The 22,500-nt window shown below is 46.6% G+C and overlaps 1 long non-coding RNA gene across 1 annotated transcript; it reads left to right on the top strand.

Moving 5' to 3' along the window:
* Nucleotides 1–10,758: 10,758 nt before the first annotated feature.
* On the top strand, nt 10,759–12,291 carry LOC123168096 (uncharacterized). Its single transcript, XR_006484207.1, has 3 exons — nt 10,759–10,876; nt 11,987–12,077; nt 12,193–12,291. It is a non-coding gene; the product is annotated as an uncharacterized lncRNA (long non-coding RNA).
* The last annotated feature ends 10,209 nt before the right edge of the window (nt 12,292–22,500 follow it).

Below are 22,500 nucleotides of genomic sequence, written 5' to 3'. Positions count from 1 at the left end.
CAGGCAAACAAAATAGGAGCACTACATGCCTATCATATTACACGACCGTCATCCAAACCGGTTGAAAATAATCCGAGCTACCATCTCCCATCGGGTAGACGCAGTAGCCAAACGCCCCCTGGCCTCCGTCAGAGTGAGTAGCGACCACATATGGATCAATGTTGTGGCCCTGAAGATAACCTGCAAAAAGTGAAAGTCCGTTGCTCTGTTAAAAACCAAATCATTTCTGCAGTTCCAGACTGCCCATAACAAGGCACAAACTCCAACACGAATGTGCCTCGCTATATCCGAGTTAACCCCATCAAGCCACGTTCCAAATAACATGTTGATAGAGGTAGGCTGAGTAATATTAAAAGCAATATGAATCGAACGCCAAAGAATCTTAGCCAGCGGACAATCTAGAAAGAGGTGCGTGATAGTTTCGTTATGATCACAAAAACTACACCTAGCAGAACCCATCCAATTGCGTTTTGCCAGATTATCCTTTGTCAAAATGACTTGTTTATGCACAAACCACATAAACACTTTGATTCGCAAAGATACCTTAACTTTCTAGACGTGCTTCGAGCAAGGAATGACACTAGTGTTTATGACATCCAGATACATGGATTTGACCGAGAACACGCCGTCCTTAGTCAGTTTCCAAAACAATCTATCTGGCTGCTGAGCCAGCTGGACATCCATCAGCCTTCGTACAAGATGAAGCCAGGCCTCCCAACGATCGCCTACCAGCGTCCTCCGAAAGCTAATATTGAGAGGCGTGGACTGTAAGACGGTTGCAACGTAAGCTTCTCGACGTTGAACAATGTTGTACAAAGTAGGATATTGAAGTGCCAGGGGCGTCTCCCCAAGCCACGTATCCTCCCAGAACCTCGTATTAGCCCCATCACCGACTAAGATCTTTGCCCTGTTAAAGAAGAGGGGCTTGACTCTCATCAACCCTTTCCAAAACGGTGAGTCAGTCGGTCGCACAGTCACCTGAGCCAATGTTTTAGACTGAAGATACTTATTTCGCAAAATCTGAGCCCAAGTAGCCTCTGTCTCGGATGAAAGTTTAAATAGCCACTTGCTAAGGAGACATCTATTCTTGATCTCTAGATTTTCAATGCCTAGACCGCCTTGGTCCTTCGGCCTACAGATGATGTCCCATTTTGCAAGCCTATACTTTCGTTTCAACTCATCATTCTGCCAAAAGAATCGAGATCGATAAAAGTCTAACCTCTTCCTGACCCCCACCGGGACCTCAAAAAAGGATAAAAGAAACATAGGCATACTGGTGAGGACCGAATTAATCAGAATTAATCGCCCTCCATATGACATGAGCTTCCCTTTCCAACAGCTCAGTTTCTTTTCAAAACGATCCTCGATGCACTTCCACTCCTTGTTCGTCAGCTTACGATGATGAATGGGTATACCTAAGTACGTGAACGGTAACGAACCCAACTCACATCCGAACAATTGCTTATACGCCTCCTGGTCATCATTAGCTCTTCCAAAGCAAAACAATTCGCTCTTATGGAAGTTAATCTTGAGCCCAGACAATTGTTCAAATAAGCACAACACAAGCTTCATGTTTCTCGCTTTCGCCAAGTCATGCTCCATAAAGATGATAGTATCATCAGCATACTGCAATATGGATATACCACCATCAACTAGGTGCGGAACCAAGCCACTAACCTGCCCCGCATCCTTAGCCCGACCTATTAAAATAGATAGCATATCAACCACTATGTTGAATAGAATCGGTGACATGGGATCTCCTTGCCTTAGTCCTTTGTGTGTCTGGAAATAGTGACCTATATCATCATTCACTTTAATCCCTACACTCCCTTTTTGCGTAAAGGATTCAATCTGGTCTCGCCAGGCCTTGTCAAATCCTTTCATACGCAAAGCTTGTTGAAGGAAAGGCCATTTAACTTTATCGTATGCTTTTTCAAAATCCACTTTAAAAACCACACCATCTAGTTTTTTTGAGTGGATCTCATGGAGCGTTTCATGCAAGACGACCACCCCTTCAAGGATATTTCTATCTGGCATGAAAGCAGTCTGGGACGGTTGCACAACTGAATGCGCAATCTGCGTGAGTCGGTTCGTCCCAACCTTGGTGAATATTTTGAAACTGACATTAAGCAAACAAATAGGCCTGAACTGCTCAATGCGAATAGCCTCTGTCTTCTTAGGAAGAAGAGTTATCGTTCCAAAATTGAGCTTGAACAAATGAAGCTGACCAATGAACAACTCATGAAACATCGGCAACAGGTCACCCTTAATGAAGTGCCAGCACTTTTTGTAAAACTCCGCCGGAAACCCATCCGGTCCTGGCGCTTTATTGTTTTTCATTTGTGCAATGGCCTCAAACACCTCCTTCTCCGTAAAGGGAGCAGTCAAAATCTCATTCTCTTCCGTCTCAAGTTGAGGAACATCCTCAACCCTTGACTCATCCAAGGACACAAAACTCTCTTCCGGGAGGTCCAAACAACTGCTTATAATAGTTGGTAATGTAAACTTTCAGGTTTTCCTGACCAACTATCGTCCCTTCATCTTGTTCTAATTGGAAAATTCTCTTCTTACGATGCTTTCCATTAGCAATCATATGAAAGAATTGAGTGTTGTCCTCGCCTTGGACGATTTTACGAACCTTAGCTCTCAAAGCCCACTTCAATTCCTCCTCGCGGAGAAGCTCTTTCAGCCGCAACTCGGCCTCCACTTTAGTCTCCAGCTCGCTGGTATCTAATATAGAGGTTTCAGCTTTTAACTCAAGGGAGTGAATAAGCATAAGGAGTCTTTCCTTCTCCGCCTTATATATCCCATACGTATGCTTGGCCCATCCACGAAGGAACCTTCGAAGATGACGAATCTTGCACTGCCACCACTCAATGGGTGACCTTCCCCCCGAGTCCTTAGCCCACTCTCTAGCTAACAACTCGAGGAACCCTTCTCTTTCAAACCAAGCAGGTTCGAAAGAGAAAATATTCTTATTACCCACATGAGTTTGAGCCCCTGAGTCGACTAGTAGCGGTGTGTGATCCGAGATACCTCGTGTCAACGCCTGCACCGTTACCAGAGGAAACTTCTGTTCCCAATCGACGCTAGCCAAAACACGATTAAGCTTCTCAAAAGTCGGAACCGGTAACGAGTTTGCCCAAGTGAATTTCCTACCCGAGAGCTCTATCTCTCTGAGATCCAAGCTTTCAATGATAGTATTGAACATAAACGACCATCTGCCGTCAAAATTGTCATTATTCTTTTCCTCCTTTATTCGAATAATGTTAAAATCACCACCCACTAAGACGGGTAGCTGCTCGTTACCGCAAACACGGACCAAATCAGCCAAGAAATCTGGCTTGAGTTCGGGTTGCGCAGCTCCATAGACTGCCACCAAAGCCCAATCGAATCCATCAGCTTTAGTTCTGACCCGAAACTTGACGGCAAACTCACCCAACACTACACTCCGAACCTCCAACGTTTCGCACTTAACCCCAAGTAGAACCCCACCGGATCTTCCTCGAGGTGGGAGGCAATGCCAGTCAAAATCTACCCCCCCCCAGATAAGGTGCTAAGAAATTGTGGAGTGAAATTGCCTCGTCCAGTCTCGGACAAAGCAATAAAGTCTAAATGATGTTCAAGAGAAGCATCCGCTAGAAACCTTCTTTTAGCCAAGTCTTTAAGACCTCTGCTATTCCAAAAAATGCCTCTCATATTTCGTCATGAAATTTTTTAGAGGTACGGATCCTAGCACTTCTACGCACAGCCGACACTGGATAAACCTTCCGTTTCCAGGTCCGTTTAGGCTTAACGCAAACATCAGAAGGTTCGCCACGCTCGGGCTCTGCCTCTATCACCAAAGACTCATCCTCATGGTTAGAGGTTTCAGGATAGGCATACTCCTCCTCCTCCTCCGTCTCCGTAAAGCAGGGTCAAGATCGGCACACAAACCATCAAGAGCCCTAACCCCAAGCGCATCAATCTCCGACTCATTCATAGGCTTAACGGCAGCTATGTTACGAATCATTTCTAACGCTCGTTCAGCTTCCAAATCGAGCATATCATTAACAGACTTAGAAATCTCTAAATCATTATTACCAAGTGATACTCCTAGTTGGTTGGCATTGTGCACAATCTCATCATTGGTAAAATGCATAATAGAATTTGATTTATTAACAGACATACCAGTGGAAGTCTCGACGTCGCGCAACTTGGCCGCCCTCAAAGCACACCTTAGCTGCATGTCATGAACGTCAGGCTGCTCCTGCAGTCTCCCGCTGACCCGTCTCCCTGCAGAGACAGGATCCGGGATCCCGCCGAAAGCGATTACCTCCTCGCGTGAAGCCGTGCTAGGGAAAGAGCCTCCTGCCCGTCCCCCAACGGCGGTGGCCAGCGCCGGGGCCACCGGAGCATCATCCAGAGACGACGAAAGCTCCCAGGCCCCATTGACGGAAATCCCGCCGACGCCCGAGACCGGCGAACTCGGCATAGCGCGGTCCATGGAGTCCAGTGCCGAAGCGACCAGACCACCCGGCCCGCCCTCCAAAGCAACAGAAGGGGAGACGACAGCCTCCTGCACGCCCGCTCCCCCGCAAGTCGGCGACCTCATCAAGGGTGCCGAGCCGAACCTAGGCGCCGACGGCGACAAGGGCCCAGAGGGCCGAGCCTCCTGCTCGTCACCTCCGCCCGCGACCACCGGCGCGGCCACCACGACCGGCGCCGAAGGAGAGGAGACAACCGAGGGCGGGGCCTCCTGCCCCGCTGCACCTCCCTCCTCAACAAACCTCGACACACACAAACTGAGCATCGGGCTCGCAGAAACGACCCGGTCACACGACAGCCTCGGCGGAGCCGAGAACGCTCCCAAAGAACCAAGCTGAAGAGTGGTAGTCGGAACTGTGGCAGTAGACCCAACAGGGGCGGAGTCACCAGTGTCTGACTGCCCCGAAGGCCCCTTAGCCTTGTCATCATCACTCTTAGCAATATCATCCTGGTTCCCCGAAGCCCCTCCTCCCTCAGAAGTGTCCATGGGATTATCATCCTCAAACTCATTGAACAGATTAGGATCCTCATACTCAACATCCAACTGATATAAAACGCCTGCATAAGTCCAAGGCACCACGTCTGGCAAGATCTCAATGTTAGCGACACTGACAAGAAGCCGTGCCACCCCGTGAGCCCGAGTGAACAGCATATCCACCTGCTCAGTCCTGCCAATCAAAGAACCCAGGCTCCACGTCACCAAGAAGCTGTCCAGAGGGTCAGACGGGGCTCCAGAGAAGCGAACCCAAATCTGAGTTAAGGGCGTGCCCCGTGGCTCTTTCTTTTTCCACTCATCAAACTCCAGTACATAACTAGTACCCGTGACCCTGCTCATACCGAACTTGAGAATCCTCAGCTGATTCTCCTTAGACGGGAAATCCACTTTATAAGAATTATCTGTGAGCTTAAGTAAGGACCACTGAAAATTACCCGGAGCGAGCTCTCTCAACTGCTGAATGATCTGTGCTTCGGTCAACGGACCGTGAACCACCTTCACCACACCGGGGAAGGACGTTTCCACTATGGGCGCGGAGGGCTCCACAGATGGAGACTCAAAAAACATCAACTCCGAATAACACACCCGTAAATCTGAACGGATGGTTTAGGCCCCAACATAAGAGGACACTCGGCAGCTGTGTGTTTAGGTTTCCGGCACAAATCGCATAACTCCGTAGTACACTCAACCAAAAAGTGTCCCGGTTCCCCACAACGGAAACAGGTGAGCTTCTTCTTCTTAGCCGCCCACTTGGACAACTTGTCACTCTCGGCCTTGTCCGAACCTTGCTCAGAATTAGAATCACCAGTCTGCATGGGCTCTGGCAAAGAAACTGCAGCCAAAGCCTGCACCGTCTCCACCGCCACCTGCGGTAGATCCGATGCACCATCCGCTACCTCCGTCACAGTAGCGGTCTTAGTATGCCGAGGCTGGTAGTGCCGCCGGCTCCCACCCCGACCTCCACGAAAACGTCCTCGGAAAGCTCGGTTGTTAGGTCCAGCCGCGCCCTCGACAAAATTTCCAGTCCGTGCTTGGAAACCCCGGTTATCATTGCCGTTGTCCACCCAAGCATAGCCACGGCCCCCTCCGGTGGATGAAGAACCCCGGTGCAGACCAGCGCCATAAGCATCATACCCGTCATCGCCCCACTGACCACGCGGGGGGTTACGGTCATCCCCCGCCGACGCACCCGTCCCATGGCCGGGCGAACCCTGACCAGCACCGCCTCGGCCTCCCGCCATCTGCCTCGGCCGTTGTGACGGCGGCGGTTCGGCCCTAGGAGGCGGCGTCGGTGCTGCCCGCGGCACGGGGACAGGCGCCACTGGCGGAGGCATCGCCCCCCGAGGCGAAGCCGGCGCCCTTGCCGCAAGCGGGGCCAGCGCCCCAACCAGATGATTTTAATACATTTAAATTATATTTGAAGAATACATTAGGTAATTATACTTTCTAGAAACTTATGAAATTCAACTATTTTGACAGGTTATTATCAAGTCAAAGATTGAGAAAATGTACTGACAGAAAACCAATCATCTATCATAACAAAATTTTAAAGCGCTATTTGTGGAAACAAAATGGAAAAAAGTAGCATTAGCAATGCATCAAAATTACAAACCATCTTATAACAAAATAGTACACCACAAAACTTATTGCCAGAATAATCGAGAAAAAAGTATATCTATAGTGATCTTCCAGTGCACCCAAGACTGAAATAAAATAGAAGCTAAAGGAACAAATTTAATTAGGAGTACATAGCTAAATATACTGCAGTTTTGTAATCCAAAAAGATAAATTTATCTATATGACAACAAAAGATAAATCTTTGCAAGTACAAAAATAGCAACTTAATAACGCACCAGATTATAATCCAAGCAAACTTGTAGGTGTAGCCGAACATGCTAGCATTGGCATCAGATAATTGGATTGGGCAGTGTGTTTCTCCGCCCAGCACATAGACATTGCCAAGCTCTCCTATATGTTCAGGTCCTCAACGTGAGAATCTTTAAAGGTGATTTCCTTACTTGTTAGGATAGTAGAAAATGGTATCATCACCGAGCTAGGGAGATTTTATATTTAACCTACATATGATAAAATATTGTAATCTGTAAGTTAGAGTCACATCCGATTTATTTGAACGACTTATTAAGGAGGTAATAGTAATTAATGCAACAACTGCATATAGAAATTGTTTCTCAGTGAGAAGGATTTCCTCCTGACTTATGAACATGTATTCATAGGTTTGCATCATGAAAAAATCCAGTGGAGCTTAGCACATCATTTTTTCCAAGTGAATGTAAATGTGAGAGCATATATTTGACTCTGGAAGGCTACTACTGCTCCATGCTCGGTGGCATATATTAATTTAGAGCTACCATTGGTGTTGCTTCCAAGTATGATTTGGCGAGTCAACATGGGGGTCGTCTTTCTATAGGACCTGTCTAATCCTTGCCTTGCCATCTGGTTCTGTTTTAGCACCCCCGTGTCAATTCGCCATATTCTTGTGTATAAAGTTATTGGATGAGCTGTGAAGACCGGTCCAGTTCATCTGCATAACTGACATCAAAGCAAGTAAAAAGCAAGAAAATATAAAGAACTGGAGCAATAGTCAATATTTTGGGACGGAGGGAGTACTTTATTTAAATAGATCATGTCAAAACTAAACTAGAGAAGTAAAATCCTTTATAATCTTAAGAATACATACAATGAATCAAAATCTGAATTCATCATTGACGCCAATTAATTATCATCTAACTCTCAATTAAGTGAATAGTAAATCTAATAAAAATATTTAGAGAAGATATTTTTTCAAGGTTTTCATATATACGAAGGATGAATGCACGGTACATACCTATTGGTCGTGAGGGAGAGGTTGAAATAACCAAAAGGAATAAATATGTGGATCAACTTAGAAAACAAAACATAGCTTCACCTGGTTGCCGTATGCATCTGCTGCCGAGGGCCGAGGCTCCTTTTCCTTTACACCGGAATCAATCCACCTGCCTGCCTTTCAAGCCGGCGTACACGTACAGGTGGACGTTGCTGCTGACTAAGTACAACATCGCCCATCAACTGATTCTTGGATCGAGCCTTTCTACATACATGTGCATGTTCTGCAGCCGGCAAATAATCGCAGGGCAAGCTTGTTCCTCATCAGAGAGTAATAGGCAAGAGCAACAATATATGCTTGGAGTCAGCTACATGCCTGCACCAAACTGTTTCCATTAGTTGGGGACTGAGACATGTACAGTTGGGCGCTGCAATGGTTAATCCCCATGGCATGGAGTAGGGAGGCTGAAGCAACTCTGCCTTGATGTATGCATGAGTGGATCCCGATGAGCGAGTATTCTAGGAAACTAACAGGTAATCAGCGACCTGATGTAAAGCAACCAATGTGATACAAATGCAGTTTTGTTAGCCAGTACATGAAAGACAGTTCCACACTAGTAACAAACACACTATGTACTAAAAAAGATTACATGCCCAAAGGACATAATAGTGTATATATATCCTGTTGGAATATTAGGCAAGTTCATGATTAATTCCAGTAAATAATTCATGACTAGAAGAGATACTAGCATGCAATAATCTAGCAAACTAGAAGAACAGCAAGACATGCATAACAGCAGCAAACACGTAACAATAGTTGTAGAAACAGACATGAACAGAGGATGTTGGACGTACTGATCGTTAGCTATTATGGGTGCGACAGTGTTGATGACGATGTTGGCGACGATCTGCTGCTGACGGCGATGAATACGACGATGAGTAGCACCGCCCGACTTGGACGGAAGACGACCCGTGATGACGAATTTGAGCAGTCGCGCACAGCGCTTCCCAAAAACCTAATTCGTCCTCTCCCGGTGCAGGATCGCAAAGACGAACGGTTCCAGAGACCTGCTCTCCCACGCGCCGATGCACGCCGGCGTTTGGGATGGAGTAGACTACGATGGCGGCGCAAGTTGTGAGATGAGGCAAAACCCTAGGTGTTTTTCGGTGTGTCTCTGGCCGCAGCCGGTAGCTGTATATATATTAGGAGCAGAGGCGGTATTGTGTCGCGACCACAATCCCAAACCGACTCGGTTTCTAATTCGTATACTTACCGGACAAGAAATCAAAAACTTGTCTGCCAAGACATAAAAATAAAACGGCAAAAAGAAGCTGCGCCTCGCCTCGGCCCGGCGAGGCAAGCGAGCGCGTGCGTGTGGTTTTCCCTTTCTCTTCTCACACACCACTTAGAGTGGTGGAGAGAACCCACTATATAAAGAGGTCCAACTCTTCTTCAACTTCCAAGGTGGGACTAAACTTAGCACCACCACTTGCCATTTTACACATGGGCTTTGAGATTTCAGAAATTGCTATGGGCCTAGCCCATTAATTCTAACATATCCTACTATTACTTCATATGCTTCAACAAATTCCTGAGGAAAACTCTGCTATAGGAATTCAAGTCTTGGCACTTCAACAATTCAACGAACAGTTAGAGTGCATTGCCAAACAGAAAAAATAATTGGATCCCTGCGTGCATAGGAAAGGACCGGAAGAGTGGAAATAGATTGTTGGCTGGAACAGTACCTCAATATCAGGTCGATCTCGTATTCGTCTAAATCGTCGATGGGCATGCCCATGTCCAACCGCCTGCAGTATATGTGTGTGGTGCGTGTCTCACCATGTAGCTAGTCCTATGCTTGAACGATTCATGTCATCTTCCTCTGTCGCCATGATGTTTCAGCACCGCCCCCTGATGGCATCTCTTTCATGTTCCTAAGCAACCTCCACTTTCTCTACGAAGTGGCGCCTGTGTGCTGCCAGCCTGCCACGATGAATGCACGGTGGTGATGAGATAATAGAAAGCGTCTTTGCATCTAGCAAGTGGGAGTCATGCGCCGCCATGAGAAATTTCCGGCAGCGAGAGAAACATAGATCGGTCTCGCAGAAAGATAAAAAAAGGCGGAAGCCACGGACGGAGAACCAAAGTTGGCCATAGTTTTCTTGAGGGAGATATATAGGCATGGTCATCGTTTAGATGAGACCATCAATCCTTTTTTTCTCTTGGAGGAGAGGGTGGCTGGGTGCCAGGGAAGATCGAGAGGCATGGGTTAGCGACGATAAGCTGAACTGGCGTCGAGGAGATCGGAGGTAACACGGAGGGAATCGTCTTGGGTTCCCCTTTTTTTTCCAACAAAACGAACTTGGATCCTATTTTTTTACGAAGGATTAAGGCGACGTCTTTGGCATGGGTCGTTAGCTATTTTTTTCCCTCAAAACAATCACGAGAGAGAGATGCTTACGTGACAGTTTTTTTTCATGTGGGAGATTGAGAAAATTAGGTCGTGAGGGAGATATACGTGACTTTTTTTTCTTCAGCCCAAAATTATATGGTAGATTGCATCGTAATCTCTAGCATCCAACAATCTGGGAGGGTTTAGAAGTACAGTTTTGCTATTTCACATCTACTAGATGTGAAATAACTATCTCACATCTAAGTGCTTGACCGTCGGATCTCCGTTGTCTTTAGAAATCGTGCAAGTTGATCGTGACGCTCGCGCGCTCGTTCGCCTCGCGTTTGTCGCACGCTTCGGCCCGTGTCGGACGGTCACGTGAGATGTTTTGGGGCTGTTGTTGGGTTTTTGTTCGCGAGGTCGGGCTGGCGGCCCGTTTTGTTTGTCTCAGTAGTGGGCTTTGCTCAGTTGCCTCGCCTCCTCATCATAGCGCCGTTACATTTTTCTCTCGTGAAGGAGGGGGTCGCTCATGTTCATTTCCACCAGTCCAGTCGTTTTCCTCTCTGCCAGGCAGTGCTCCAGCCTCCAGGCGGCGGCGAGTTTGAGAGTGAGAAGGGAGGAGAGAGGCCCCAACGAAGTGAGTTTTCTTTCCTGCTGCTTTTTTCCCTTCTTGTTTGATTCTTTCTAGCGTGTCCTTTGTTTGTATCAATCCATCTAGGGTTTGCCCCCAATCTACAGATCTTGTGTAATTGTGAGGGATTTCTTAGGGTTTAAAACAGAGATGGGGCGGGTAGACTTTGTGTCTAGAGTTTCAGTGGGATGGCAGGATTCTGTAGTTGTTTTTTGATCAATTGTGCTGTTAAATGATAGTTGCCCCTGTCTTCCTGTGCTTTTTGTGCAGACTTAATCCTTGTGGAGTTCATGTTTGTTTTGCGATTGCCATCAGTTTCTAGGGCAGGGGGGTTGATTTTTTTTGCAGGTCTTCAATTTTTGTTATGGATGTGCATTGCATAGCACATCCTATACAGGGGGTCACCAAATAGAGATACATAATCTGGTTTTCCTGAACAATAAAGTTCAGTTAGTCCAGGCTGATCTCCACAATACATATGTATTTTGCTTTTCTTTGGATGAAGATGGTGTGTACAATAGGATCCTGATAGGTTTTTTTGTTTGAACATATGTATTCAAGCATCTCAAAGGTATAAGTAGTAATCAGTGCTATGTCACACCTGTGTCTGAATTTTTTTTTGTCCGGTGTGTTGAACATGAATTGAATGGATTCTGTAGTTCAGATCTGGTGAGATTGTATTTCTGAACTAGTATTTTTTTTCTTTAAGTACTTTTTGACTGATAGAATGTAGTTCTGTACTGTAGTGAACACTTCTTTTTGTTTTTCTGAGCTGGGTAGGAAATGGTGTGTTTTTTTAGTACAAATGGTGCACTTTCTGAACTTTAATCAGTTTGTGTCAGCATGTTTTTAGAAGTAATGTGGGCCATACATTGTTGTTCCCTTTTTGTTTTGGCAGGGATGGTGTTCACTATATTCCCTTTGCTTCACAAATATATCGAAATATGTGGTATCATGTTATGAATTTTGCTGGGGTAGTTTTGTGAGTCTATGATTTTGTAGTTTTTACGGTACTGCTATAATTCAAAGTTTTTTGTTGATTTTTTTCTGCGTGCAAACTGAATGTGGGAAAATGTCCCAAGGTCATTTTTTCTTTTCTTTAATTTTACCATGCAGGATGGTGTGCCTACTCTACCATTGATATTGCGAGAATGACGACCAGCAGAGCTTTGGCATATTCATCCGCGGCGGCTCTGAAGATTTAGCGGTATTTTTGTTTTTTCCTGAAACTTTTTTTGTCGAAATGTTTTTCCTCCCTTTTTTCAATATAAACCATTCTTACTAATTGTTTGACGTTTTTCTTTTTGTTTTGGTGTCAGCAGAACATCCCATGCAACTCGAGGGGTTTGACTTGGTGTTAGTAGAGCATCCCATGCAACGACCCCGGGTTCGACTCGAGGACGCGCGGGGGGGGGGGGGGGGGTTAGTTGCAAGTCAACCCTCGACTCGCAACTGCTGCCTTTTTTTCCTTTTTTGTCGTTTGTATAGTCACCCTAATTGGAAGTTGATTGCAGACTCGCAACTCAGGTCCCTAGCTGCAAGTCGACGCTCGACTCGCAACTTGGGATTTTTTTCTTTTTTGTAGTTTGTATAGTTGCCCCCAGTTGCATGTTGACCCGGGCTCGTAACTCCGGGGGGTGTCTTAGTAGCAAGTCAAGCATCGACTCGCAACTGCGACCCTTTTGTTGCAGTTAGTATAGTTTCGCAAGTTACAAGTTGATCGCAGACTCGCAACTCAGGGCCCTTTTCCTTTTTTGTAGTTTGTATAATTGCGCCAGTTGCAAGTTGACCCCGGACTCGCGTCTCGGGACCCCAGTTGCAAATTAACACTCAACTTGCAAATTGGGGCCCTTTTCTTTTCTATAGTTTGTATTGATGCCCCAGTTACAAGTTGACCCTGAACTCGCAACTCAGGACCCAGTGCAAGACATCCCCAGACTCGCAACTGGGGCCCTTTTGTTTTCGTAGTTCGTATAGGTGTGCCCATTTTCAAGTTGACCCTCGAACTCACAACTACGGAGGAGGAGGGGCCAGTTGCAAGTCTTGACACACGACTCGCAACTGGGGGACATTTTTCTTTTTTTTTTAGTTTTGTATAGTTGCCCAGTTGCAAGTTGACCCGTGCTCACAACTCGGGTGCCCTCAGTTGCAAGTTGACCCCGGACTCACAACTCGGGACCCCACTTGCAATTCAACAATCAACTCGCAACTTGGGGCCCTTTTTCTTTTCTATTATTTGTATCATTGCCCAAGTTGCAAGTTTTCCCTGGACTCGCAACTCATGGGCCCCAGTTGCAAGTCAACCCTTTGACTCACGATTGCGGCCCTTTTTCTTTTTTGTGTGGTTTGTATAGCCATCCAGTTGCAAGTTGATTGCAGACTCGCAATTCAGGAAGGGGGAGGGGCTAGTTGCAAGTCAACCCTCGACTCGCCATTACAAATTGACCCCGAAATCGCAACCGGGAAGGGGGCCAGATGCAAGTCAACCCTCCACTCACAACTGTGGCCCCTTTTCTTTTTTGTAGTTTGTATAGTCACCCCAGTTGCAACTTGACCGCAGACTCGCAACTTAGGTCCCTAGTTGCAAGTCGACACTCAACTTGCAACTTGCGGTCGTTTTATTTTTGTAGTTGGTATAGTTGCCCCAGTTGCAAGTAGACCCGGGCTCGCAACTCGGGAAGCCCTAGTTGCAAGTCGACACTCGATTCGCAACTGGGGGCCCTTTCCTTTTTGTAGTTTGTACATTTGCCACGGTTTGCAACTTGACACTGGACTCGCAACTCGGGTTTTTTATCATAGCTTTGTAGGTTTGTCCCTAGTTGCAAGTCAACCCTTTTGACTTACAACTTGAGCTCCGAGTTGCAAGTCCACCTTGGACTCGCAACTGTGGCGGGGGCGCGGGGGGGGGGGGGGGGGGGCTCCTTTGATAGTTTTGTATAGTTCCCCAGTCGCTAGACATCAGTCGACTCGCAACTAGGGCCCTTTTCTTTTTGTAGTTTGTATAGTCACACCCAGATGCAAGTTGATCCTAGACTCGCAACTCAGGGCCCCAGTTGCAAATCGACCCTCAACTCGCAACTCGCGGGGGGGGGGGGGGTTAGTTGCAAGCCAACCCTCGACTCGCAACCGCTGCCTTTTTGTTTTCCTTTTTTGTCGTTTGTATAGTCACCCTAGTTGGAAGTTGATTGCAGACTCGCAACTCAGGTCCCTAGCTGCAAGTCGATGCTCGACTCGCAACTTGGGATTTTTTCTTTTTTGTAGATTGTATAGTTGCCCCAAGTTGCATGTTGACCCGGGCTCGTAACTCCGGGGGGGGTGTCTTAGTAGCAAGTCAAGCATCGACTCGCAACTGCGACCCTTTTGTTGCAGTTAGTATAGTTTCCCAAGTTACAAGTTGATCGCAGACTCGCAACTCAGGGCCCTTTTCCTTTTTTGTAGTTTGTATAATTGCGCCAGTTGCAAGTTGACCCCGGACTCGTGTCTCGGGACCCCAGTTGCAAGTTAACACTCAACTTGCAAATTGGGGCCCTTTTCTTTTCTATAGTTTGTATAGATGCCCCAGTTACAAGTTGACCCTGAACTCGCAACTCAGGACCCAGTGCAAGACATCCCCAGACTCGCAACTCGGGCCCTTTTGTTCTCGTAGTTTGTATAGGTGTGCAAATTTTCAAGTTGACCCCCGAACTCACAACTACGGAGGAGGAGGGGCCAGTTGCAAGTCTGACACACGACTCGCAACTGGGGGACATTTTTCTTTTTTTTTAGTTTTGTATAGTTGCCCAGTTGCAAGTTGACCCGTGCTCACAACTCGGGTGCCCTCAGTTGCAAGTTGACCCCGGACTCACAACTCGGGACCCCACTTGCAATTCAACAATCAACTCGCAACTTGGGGCCCTTTTTCTTTTCTATTATTTGTATCATTGCCCAAGTTGCAAGTTGTCCCTGGACTCGCAACTCATGGGCCCCAGTTGCAAGTCAACCCTTTGACTCACGATTGCGGCCCTTTTTCTTTTTTGTGTGGTTTGTATAGCCATCCAGTTGCAAGTTGATTGCAGACTCGCAATTCAGGAAGGGGGAGGGGCTAGTTGCAAGTCAACCCTCGACTCGCCATTACAAATTGACCCCGAAATCGCAACCGGGAAGGGGGCCAGATGCAAGTCAACCCTCCACTCACAACTGTGGCCCCTTTTCTCTTTTGTAGTTTGTATAGTCACCCCAGTTGCAACTTGACCGCAGACTCGCAACTTAGGTCCCTAGTTGCAAGTCGACACTCAACTTGCAACTTGCGGTCGTTTTATTTTTGTAGTTGGTATAGTTGCCCCAGTTGCAAGTAGACCCGGGCTCGCAACTCGGGAAGCCCTAGTTGCAAGTCGACACTCGATTCGCAACTGGGGGCCCTTTCCTTTTTGTAGTTTGTACATTTGCCACGGTTTGCAACTTGACACTGGACTCGCAACTCGGGTTTTTTATCATAGCTTTGTAGGTTTGTCCCTAGTTGCAAGTCAACCCTTTTGACTTACAACTTGAGCTCCGAGTTGCAAGTCCACCTTGGACTCGCAACTGTGGCGGGGGCGGGGGGGGGGGGGGCTCCTTTGATAGTTTTGTATAGTTCCCCAGTCGCTAGACATCAGTCGACTCGCAACTAGGGCCCTTTTCTTTTTGTAGTTTGTATAGTCACACCCAGATGCAAGTTGATCCTAGACTCGCAACTCAGGGCCCTAGTTGCAAATCGACCCTCAACTCGCAACTCGCGGGGGGGGGGGGGTTAGTTGCAAGCCAACCCTCGACTCGCAACTGCTGCCTTTTTGTTTTCCTTTTTTGTCGTTTGTATAGTCACCCTAGTTGGAAGTTGATTGCAGACTCGCAACTCAGGTCCCTAGCTGCAAGTCGATGCTCGACTCGCAACTTGGGATTTTTTCTTTTTTGTAGATTGTATAGTTGCCCCCAGTTGCATGTTGACCCGGGCTCGTAACTCCGGGGGGGGGGGGTGTTTTAGTAGCAAGTCAAGCATCGACTCGCAACTGCGACCCTTTTGTTGCAGTTTGTATAGTTTCCCAAGTTACAAGTTGATCGCAGACTCGCAACTCAGGGCCCTTTTCCTTTTTTGTAGTTTGTATAATTGCGCCAGTTGCAAGTTGACCCCGGACTCGTGTCTCGGGACCCCAGTTGCAAGTTAACACTCAACTTGCAAATTGGGGCCCTTTTCTTTTCTATAGTTTGTATAGATGCCCCAGTTACAAGTTGACCCTGAACTCGCAACTCAGGACCCAGTGCAAGACATCCCCAGACTCGCAACTCGGGCCCTTTTGTTCTCGTAGTTTGTATAGGTGTGCAAATTTTCAAGTTGACCCCCGAACTCACAACTACGGAGGAGGAGGGGCTAGTTGCAAGTCTGACACACGACTCGCAACTGGGGGACATTTTTCTTTTTTTGTAGTTTTCTATAGTTGCCCAGTTGCAAGTTGACCCGTGCTCACAACTCGGGGGCCCTCAGTTGCAAGTTGACCCCGGACTCACAACTCGGGACCCCACTTGCAATTCAACACTCAACTCGCAACTTGGGGCCCTTTTTCTTTTCTATAATTTGTATCATTTCCCAAGTTGCAAGTTGACCCTGGACTCGCAACTCATGGGCCCCAGTTGCAAGTCAACCCTTTGACTCACGATTGCGGCCCTTTTTCTTTTTTGTGTGGTTTGTATAGCCATCCAGTTGCAAGTTGATTGCAGACTCGCAATTCAGGAAGGGGGAGGGGCTAGTTGCAAGTCAACCCTCGACTCGCCATTACAAATTGACCCCGAAATCGCAACCGGGAAGGGGGCCAGATGCAAGTCAACCCTCCACTCACAACTGTGGCCCCTTTTCTCTTTTGTAGTTTGTATAGTCACCCCAGTTGCAACTTGACCGCAGACTCGCAACTCAGGTCCCTAGTTGCAAGTCGACACTCAACTTGCAACTTGCGGTCGTTTTATTTTTGTAGTTGGTATAGTTGCCCCAGTTGCAAGTAGACCCGGGCTCGCAACTCGGGAAGCCCTAGTTGCAAGTCGACACTCGATTCGCAACTGGTGGCCCTTTCCTTTTTGTAGTTTGTACATTCACCACGGTTTGCAATTTGACACTGGACTCGCAACTCGGGTTTTTTTATCATAGCTTTGTAGGTTTGTCCCTAGTTGCAAGTCAACCCTTTTGACTTGCAACTTGAGCTCCGAGTTGCAAGTCCACCTTGGAGTCGCAAATGTGGTGGGGGCGGTGGGGGCGGGGCTCCTTTGATAGTTTTGTATAGTTACCCCAGTCGCTAGACATCACTCGACTCGCAACTAGGGCCCTTTTCTTTTTGTAGTTTGTATAGTCACACCCAGATGCAAGTTGATCCTAGACTCGCAACTCAGGGCCCCAGTTGCAAATCGACCCTCGACTCGCAACTCGCGCCGGGGGGGGGGGGGGGGTTAGTTGCAAGTCGACCCTCGACTCGCAACTGCTGCCTTTTTGTTTTCCTTTTTTGTCGTTTGTATAGTCACCCTAGTTGGAAGTTGATTGCAGACTCGCAACTCAGGTCCCTAGCTGCAAGTCGACGCTCGACTCGCAACTTGGGATTTTTTCTTTTTTGTAGATTGTATAGTTGCCCCCAGTTGCATGTAGACCCGGGCTCGTAACTCCGAGGGGGGGTGTCTTAGTAGCAAGTCAAGCATCGACTCGCAACTGCGACCCTTTTGTTGCAGTTTGTATAGTTTCCCAAGTTACAAGTTGATCGCAGACTCGCAACTCAGGGCCCTTTCCCTTTTTGTAGTTTGTATAATTACGCCAGTTGCAAGTTGACCCCGGACTCGCGTCTCGGGACCCCAGTTGCAAGTTAACACTCAACTTGCAAATTGGGGCCCTTTTCTTTTCTATAGTTTGTATAGATGCCCCAGTTACAAGTTGACCCTGAACTCGCAACTCAGGACCTAGTGCAAGACATCCCCAGACTCGCAACTGGGGCCCTTTTGTTTTCATAGTTTGTATAGGTGTGCCCATTTTCAAGTTGACCCCCGAACTCACAACTACGGAGGAGGAGGGGCCAGTTGCAAGTCTGACACACGACTCGCAACTGGGGGACATTTTTCTTTTTTTTTTGTAGTTTTGTATAGTTGCCCAGTTGCAAGTTGACCCGTGCTCACAACTCGGGGGCCCTCAGTTGCAAGTTGACCCCAGACTCACAACTCGGGACCCCACTTGCAATTCAACACTCAACTTGCAACTTGGGGCCCTTTTTCTTTTCTATAATTTGTATCATTGCCCAAGTTGCAAGTTGACCCTGGACTCGCAACTCATGGGCCCAAGTTGCAAGTCAACCCTTTGACTCACGATTGCGTCCCTTTTTCTTTTTTTTTGTGGTTTGTATAGCCATCCAGTTGCAAGTTGATTGCAGACTCGCAATTCAGGAAGGGGGAGCGGCTAGTTGCAAGTCAACCCTCGACTCGCCTTTACAAATTGACCCTGAAATCACAACCGGGAAGGGGGCCAGATGCAAGTCAACCCTCCACTCACAACTGTGGCCCCTTTTCTTTTTTGTAGTTTGTATAGTCACCCCAGTTGCAACTTGACTGCAGACTCGCAACTCAGGTCCCTAGTTGCAAGTCGACACTCAACTTGCAACTTGCGGTCGTTTTATTTTTGTAGTTGGTATAGTTGCCCCAGTTGCAACTGGGGGCCCTTTCCTTTTTCTAGTTTGTACATTCGCCACAGTTTGCAATTTGACACTGGACTCGCAACTCAGGTTTTTTTATCATAGCTTTGTAGGTTTGTCCCTAGTTGCAAGTCAACCCTTTTGACTTACAACTTGAGCTCCGAGTTGCAAGTCCACCTTGGACTCGCAACTATGGCGGGGGCGGGGGGGGGCTCCTTTGATAGTTTTGTGTAGTTGCCCCAGTCGCTAGACATCACTCGACTCGCAACTAGGGGACTTTTCTTTTTGTAGTTTGTATAGTCACACCCAGATGCAAGTTGATCCTAGACTCGCAACTCAGGGCCCCAGTTGCAAATCGACCCTCGACTCGCAACTCGGGTCCTTTTATTTTTGTAGTTTGTATAGTCACCCCAGTTGCAAGTTGAACCCGGACTCGCAACTGAAGGGGGAGGCAATTTCTAGTCAATACTCAACTCGCAACTAGAGGGGGAACTAGTTGCAAGTCAACACTCGACTCGCAACTCGGGCCCCTTTTATTTTTGTAGTTTGTATAGTTGCCCCAGTTGCAAGTTGAGCCCGGACTCGCAACTCGGGGAGCCCTAGTTGCAAGTTAACCCTCGACTCAGAAATGGGGGCCTTCTTGTTTTCGTAGTTTGTATAGTCACCCCAGTTGCAAGTTGAGCTCGAGCTCGCAACTCGGGGAGCCCCAATTGCAAGTCAACCCTCGAATCGTAACCGGGGGGCCTTTTGTTTTTGTAGTTTGTATAGTCGCCCCAGTTGCAAGATAAGCCCGGACTCGCAACTCGGGGAGCCCTAGTTGCAAGTCAACCCTCAACTCGAAAATGGGGGCCCTTTTGTTTTTGTAGTTTGTATAGTCGCTCCAGTTGCATGTTGAGCCTGGGCTCGCAACTCGGGGAGCCTCAGTTGCAAGTCAACCCTCGACTCGCAACTGGGGACTTTTTTGTACTTGTATGTTGCCCCCAGTTGCAAGTCGACGCCTAACTTGCAACTCGAGTGCCCATTTGCAAGTCAACCTTCACCTCGCAACTTGGGAGGGGGGTAGCTTTTTATAGTTTGTAGGTTTCCCCCAGTTGCAAGTCGTCCCTTGACTTGCAACTCGAGGCCCTAGTTGACTTGCAAGTCGACATGCGAGCCGCAACTAGGGGGCTTTGTTTTTTGTAGTTTTGTAGGTTGCCCCTAGTTGCAAGTTAACCCTTGACTTGCAACTCGAGGACCCAGTTGCAAGTTAAGCCTTGACTTGCAAGTGGGGACTTATTTTGTTCTTGTACATTGCCCTGGTTGCAAGTCGCCCCTTGACTTGCAACTCGAGTCCCCAGTTGTAAGTAAACCTTCAACTCACAACTCGGCTTGCAACTGGTCAAGTGATGGTCATCATCATCCACAGTTGCATCATTAGTCTCTTCAACATCATGCTCCACAATTTGATCACTGTTTTCTTCAGTGACAACAAGCACATTCAAAAAAGCAGTTCTATCAGCATCTGAATCATCTCTGTCTAGATCATCTTCAATGGCATTGTCTTTAGCACACATCCCTAAAGCTTGCAAAAAGTTAGCACTAGGAGCTGGCACACCATCATTCCATGACAAAGCTTGCACAATTGAACCAGTCTTATCGGCACAAGTCAAATTGTTGTCCCAGTTCGGAGTCACATTGTCTTCAAAATAGGTGCTCGAGGTAGGGATACTCAACTTAGATTGCTGACTCAAGTTTGAGGTTTGCCCTGTTATCATGAATGTTTCATTCTGCAACATTTTGCCCACAAACAACAAGAAGAAGTTTTATCTTCTTTTTTTGCAGGGGAAGAAGTTTTTATCAGATACATGTTTTTCTCCAAATGATTTTATAAAAACTGTTTTATCTATGTTAATAGAGAATCTACGTTTTTAGTTTTGCTTGTCAGTTTATTGATCATACGTCAGCACCAACAGGATAATGACTTGTGTGTGGTGAACCAAAATAGGCAGCCTGCACAACCAAAGCACAGATAAATTATTTTTGAAACTTCTTTTTTTACTCTCTACCTCAAATCAGCTTGTTCAGGTTGTTGATCATACCTCAGCACCAACAGGGTAGCAATTTGTGTGTGTTGAACCCAAATAGGCAGCCTACTAACACAAACAAAATGAAGTCATTTTGAAACATCTTTTTTTCTAGCAACCACAAAACAGCTTCATTGTTACCCTCCTGTGTATTAGTACAGACCTCGGAATCAGCAACAAGTAGCGCTTGTGTATATGACATTTTCATGCCCAAACCTTCATTCAATGCCCCTGCCTGTATTTTTTTTTGGGTTCAAGTTTGATTTAGGTATAGTTCATAAATACTGTAAAACAGAGAACACATTATTTTTCTTGTTCTACCAAAGCACTTTACTGACTTTTTTTACAACAAAAACCTTACAAACTGTTGCTGCTGCAGAAGGGCCAACATGCTGACCAGCCGGAGGAATCAGTGTGCTAGTCCCAACAGCCGGATGAATGCTGTTGTTGCAAACTCATGAACCTGAGGGGGAAATGAGTAAGGGGGATACATCGGCAGCAAACGTGCTCCACTGTTCAAACATTGCTACTGGATATTGACTGCATAGGCTGCAATCAAAATAGAACAATAAGTTTTCTGTTTTTTGTTCCATGTAAATTATTGAGCAATGTTTTCTCTTTGATTTTCCATAAATCTTGCCTGAGTCCCAATGTAGTCCCCTGTATAGTTATCTTCATGACCTATAGTCAAGAGTTCCAAAATGAATAATTATGATGTTCACAATCTTTTCTTTTGTCTATGCTACAAATTTTGAATATCATGCTTCATAGAAATGTTCTCACTCATATGTGTGTTTCTGATCAAAGATATTTTAGTACCTTTTTATTGTTCAACAATTTTTGGCTGGCATTTGTTCTAGTCAGGCCTATGATTCTTTGATCAGGCTGTCGATAGAAATATTCAGTAAGCCAGCTTTGGTGGCAATGTTTTGCTGTAGCAAAACTGTAAGTATTTTTTGTGCAGCTAGATTCGTACTGTTAGTTATTTTTCTCACATGCTTGTTTCAGTCAAAAGAGATGCCTTCTTTTTGTTAGTTCTCACGTGGATACTTCAAACACTTCCTAAGTGCACGAGGCACCTCTGTTCGTGCAGCAAAGCGCCTCTGTTTTTTTTCTTTTTTTTTTTGGCAACAAGGCCCAGATGTTGGTGCAGTTTTTTTTGACAAACAAAGAGACACAGAAATGCAAAGCCCATTAAAAACGTTTAAGGCCCGTGGCAGCGACAAAACAAACAGACCGCACAAACAAACACGCCTGGATGTTGGGATCGGGAGGAAGGGATCGTAGTTGTCAACGGGGAGGGCTACAATTCAGGATGATGTCATCTTAGATGTGAGATATTATCTCACATCTAGATGTGACATAGACAAACCCTCAGAAGTAATAGAACGATCAGATTTTCCATCTTTTTGTCTTTTTGAGGAAACGTAGAGAGTCCAAGGTGAATACGACACACAACAATCTCGTGACCAGCCCAAAAATCAGTTTTTTTTTTCTCATGAACCCAGGAAAAATTCGGAAGATCTAGACCGTAATAATTAGGTCCCATGAGATTAACGGCTCTTAATTACTGATTAACGTGGGATTTTTTAGGAGTCTGTAATTAGTATAGGTATAGGAAAAATTCGGAAGATCTAGACCGTAATAATTAGGTCCCACGAGATTAACGGCTCTTAATTACTGATTAACATGGGATTGTTTAGGGAGTCTGTAATTAGTATAGCTATACATAGATTGGGGACGCAACGTCCTCGACCTATTCTCAAACTTTAAATAGGTAGGATGGCGCGGCTGCTTCGGTGAGCCATGCCACGGAATCGGGTGCTCCAAGTGGGCCATTTTTGGTAAGCAGAACTGGCGATGCGGGATGAACCGGAAGCCGGGTTACGGTGCCCAACTGCGC

Source organism: Triticum aestivum, chromosome 7D, assembly GCF_018294505.1.
Source record: "Triticum aestivum cultivar Chinese Spring chromosome 7D, IWGSC CS RefSeq v2.1, whole genome shotgun sequence".
Classification (NCBI taxonomy): Eukaryota; Viridiplantae; Streptophyta; class Magnoliopsida; order Poales; family Poaceae; genus Triticum; species Triticum aestivum.
The sequence above is the reverse complement of the archived record's forward strand: the minus strand, read 5'-3'. Positions and strand labels throughout refer to the sequence as shown.